Genomic DNA, 4624 nt, shown 5'->3' with positions numbered 1-4624 from the left:
TCTTTGTTTCTGAGTGTTATTTTTATTTTGGATATAGTTTTGATGTAATTAAACTGGAAACTCTTTCCTGAATTGTCTGTATTGTTTTTGCTAAGATGTATCTTTATTCACCCCCACCCCACATGATGAATGACAGTATTTAGTAACTGTTACAATTGCGTGGAGTAGGCTGGTAGCTTTGGTTCCTGCCTGTAATCCCAGCACTTTGGGAGGTCAAGGCGGGTGGATCAGGAGTTCAGGAGTTTAGGAGTTTGAGACCAGCCTGACCAACATGGTGAAACGCTGTCTGTCTCTACTAAAAACAGAAAAATCAACTGGGCGTGGTGGTGTGCACCTGTAATTCCAGCTACTCAGGAGGCTGAGGCAGGAGAATTGCTTGAACCTGGGAGGCTGAGGTTGCAGTGAGCTGAGATCATATCACTGTACTTCAGCCTGGGTGAGAGTAAGACTTTGTCTCAAAACAAACAACAAAGAAACAAACAATTGCATGGAGTAGGTACTGTCAGATGCTTTAAGTAATAAAGGTCCTTTTCTGAAAAGGAGTACACTTACCAGTATTCTAAACTTAATGAATGCACATTTTAGAATATAAATTTATGGTGAGGGAAAGCAACCTCCCCTTCTGACTAGACTTAAAAATTCTGGCCGGGTGTGGTGGCTCACCCCTGTAATTCCAGCACTTTGGGAGACCTAGCTGGGCTGATCACTTGAGGTCAGGAGTTCCAGGGCAGCCTGGCTAACATGGTGAAACCCCATTTCTACTAAATATACAAAAATTAGCCAGGCCTGGTGGTGGGCGCCGGTAATCCTAGCTACTTAGGAAGCTGAGGCAGGAGAATCACTTGAACCTGGGAGGTGGAGGTTGCAGTGAGCCGAGATCTTGCCACTCCACTCCCGCCTGGGTGACAGCAAGACCCTGTCTCAATAAAAAGAAAAAAGAAAAAAAAAATTCTGCTGCCACCTCTTGTGCCTGCTATTTATTACTTCTGTTGCAAACAACCAAGATATAATTTTTTGGGGTATTAATATAAAAACCATCAGTGGCAGCTTGAGGGGAAATTGCATTGTAGGCATCTGTGTATTTTCAGTCTTTAAAAGAATGATATGGCTGAACGCAGTGGCTCATGACTATAATTCCAGCACTTTGGGAGGCTGAGGAGGGAGGATCGCTTGAGCCCAGGAGTTCAAGACCAGCCTGGGCAACATAGCAAGGCCCTGTCTCTACAAAAAAAAAAAAAAAAAAATTAAAAATTAGCTGAACGTGGTGGTGTGTGCCTATAGTCCCAGCTACTTGGGAGGCTGAGGTGGGAGGATCACTTGAGCTTGGCAGACCAAGGCTGAACTGAGCTTTGATCATGCCACTGCATTCTAGCCTGGGTAACAGATTGAGGCCCTCTCTTAAAAATGAAAGAATGATATGATTTGGGTTGTTTCTCCCAACCTCAGGTGATCCGCCTGCCTTGGCGTCCCAAAGTGCTGGGATTATAGGCATGAGCCACCGCGCCCAGCCAGAAAATGTGTTTTAACTCAGGCTCTGCTATGCTAATCTTGGACAAGTCTGTTCCTTTGAGGCCCAGTTTTCTCATCTATAAAATGAAAATACTAGACAAGAGCAGTAGTCTCCTACAGAGATCAGGTGTCAACAAAGCTTGAGGGGGACCTCTGCATATTCCATAAGAGAAAAGATGCTTTCCTCACCTCCTACCCTTCTATGTTTTCTACAAGCTATGTGTAAAGAGAGCTGGAACCAGTTACGGAGTGTTTGTATGAATGAGGTGGGGACAGAAAACTGATAGTTTCTAAGGAATCTCCAATGTCTTATACCTATTATACTTCTGCCAGGCATGGTGGCTCATGCCTGTAATCCCAGCACTTTGGGAGGCCGAAGTGGGTAGATCACCTGAGGTCAGGAGTTCGAGACCAGCCTGGCCAACATGGTGAAACCCCGTCTCTGCTAAATATACAAAAATTAGCTGGGTTTGGTGGCACGTGCCTGTAATCCCAGCTACTTGGGAGGCTGAGGCAGGAGAATTGCTTGAACCCAGGAGGCGGAGCTTGCAGTGAGCTTAGATTGCGCCACTACACTCCAGCCTGGACGACAGAGCGAGTCTCTGTCTCAGAAAAAAAAAAATGGCTATTGTACTTCATAATTTTTATAATATACTGATATCTATTTGATTGGAAGCAATATATATACTTTATTTTTTCATTTTTATTTTTTATTTTATTTAATTAATATTTTTTTTTGAGATGGAGTCTCGCTCTGTTGCCAGGCTGGAGTGCAGTGGCATGATCTCGGCTCACTGCAACCTCTGCCTCCCAGGTTCAAGTGATTCTCCTGCCTCAGCCTCCCAAACAGCTGGTACTACAGGCATGTGCCACCACATCCAGCTAATTTTTGTATTTTTAGTAGAGATGGGGTTTCACCGTGTTAGCCAGGATAGTCTCGATCTCCTGACCTCGTGATCTGCCCGCCTCGGCCTCCCAAAGTGCTGGGATTACAGGCATGAGCCACTGCACCTGGCCCTTTTCTTTTTCTTTTTTTGACAGAATCTTGATCTGTCGCTCAGGCTGGAGTGCAGTGGCGTGATCTCAGCTCTCAGCTCACTGCAACCTCCACCTCCTGGGTAGCTGGGACGCCTGGCTAATTTTTGTATTTTTAGTAGAGATGGGGTTTCACCATGTTGGCCAGGCTGGTCTTGAACTCCTGGCCCCAAGTGATCCACCTGCCTCGGCCTCCCAAAGTGCTGAGATTACAGGCGTGACGGCACCCGGCCTCTATTTTTATTTTTTTACTTTATTTTTTATTTATCTATATTTTTTGAGACAGAGTTTTGCTCTTATGGCCCAGGCTGGAGTGCAATGGCACGATTTCGGCTCACTGCAACCTCCGCCTCCTGGGTTCAAGCGATTCTCCTGCCTCAGCCTCTTAAGTAGCTGAGATTACAGGCATGCACTACCTCACCGAGCTAATTTTGTATTTTTAGTAGAGATGGGGTTTCACCATGTTGGCCAGGCTGGTCTGCAACTTCTGACCTCAGGTGATTCACCTGCCTTGGCCTCCAAAAATGCTGGGATTACAGGCATGAGCCACCTTGTCCGGCCCATTTTTATTTTTTATACATTCTTTAAATGTTTCCATTTATAGCCAGGTAATACACTGCAGAATAGCACTACCAGTCTATTACTTGTAATCTGTGTTTGCCATGTCGTACTTTGCAAGATCTTCTGTATTACTGTCATTGCAAACCTTACTTCCTTTCCAGGTCCCCCCCAACCAACAACCACTCCTCCGTCGGACCCTCATCCCACTTCTACTGGAAAGTTCTCAGTGGTTTTACCCATAAACATCACTTTGGACCAGCACAGTGGCTCATGCCTATAATCGTAGCACTTTGGGAGGCTGAGGCAGGAGGACCCCTTGAGCCCAGGAGTTTGAGGCCAGCCTGGGCAACAGGGAGACCCTATCTCTATATAATACAAACACAAATAAAAAATCACCTGGGCCGGGCATGGTGGCTCATGCCTGTAATCCCAGCACTTTGGGAGGCTGAGGCGGGCAGATCACGAGGTCAGGAGATAGAGACCATCCTGGCTAATACGGTGAAACCCAGTCTTTACTAAAAATACAAAAATTTAGCCAGGCATGGTAGTGGGTGCCTGTAGTCCCAGCTACTCAGGAGGCTGAGGCAGGAGAATGGCGTGAACCTGGGAGGCAGAGCGTGCAGTGAGCCAAGATTGCTCCACTGCACTCCAGCCTGGGCGACAGAGCGAGACTCCGTCTCAAAAAAAAAAAAAAAAAAAAAAAATCACCTGGAGCAGACCACGTGCAGTGGTTCACTCCTGTAATCCCAGCACTTTGGAAGGCCAAGGCAGGTGGATTACCTGAGGTCAGAAGTTCGAGACCAGCCTGACCAACATGGGGAAACCTTATCTCTACTAAAATACAAAAATTAGCTGGCCATAGTGGCACGTGCCTATAATCCCAGCTACTCAGGAGGCTGAGGCAGGAGAATCACTTGAACCCGGGAGGTGGAGGTTGCAGTGAGCTGAGATCATACCACTACACTCCAGCCTGGGCAGCAGAGGAAGCCTCCATCTCAGAAAAAAAACAACAACAACAAAAATTAGTCGGGCGTGTTGGCAGGTGCCTGTAATCCCAGCTACTCAGGGAGGCTGAGGCAGGAGAATCGCTTGAACCCGGGAGGTAGAGGTTGCCATGAGCTGAGATCATACCACTGCACTCCAGCCTGGGCAACAGAGCCCATCTCAAAAAAAAAAAAAAAAAAAAGGCAGCAAATCACAGTGTGTAAAGATATAATTTGTGATCATCTCAACATAAAGGAGAGGGAGATAGCTATATAGGAACAGGGTTTTATATGCTATTTAAGCTCAGTTGATTTTTTTTTTTTTTTTTTTGAGACGGAGTTTCACTCTTGTTGCTCGGGCTGGTGTGCAATGGCGCGATCTCAGCTCACCACAACGTCCCCCTCCCCGGCTCAAGTGATTCTCCTGCCTCAGCCTCTCGAGTAGCTGGGATTACAGGCATGTGCCACCACCCCAGCTAATTTTGTGTTTTTAGTAGAGACGGGGTTTCTCCATGTCAGTCAGGCTGGTCTTGAAC

Source organism: Pan troglodytes, chromosome 15, assembly GCF_028858775.2.
Source record: "Pan troglodytes isolate AG18354 chromosome 15, NHGRI_mPanTro3-v2.0_pri, whole genome shotgun sequence".
In the NCBI taxonomy this organism is placed as follows: domain Eukaryota; kingdom Metazoa; phylum Chordata; class Mammalia; order Primates; family Hominidae; genus Pan; species Pan troglodytes.
This window is presented reverse-complemented; position numbering follows the sequence as displayed.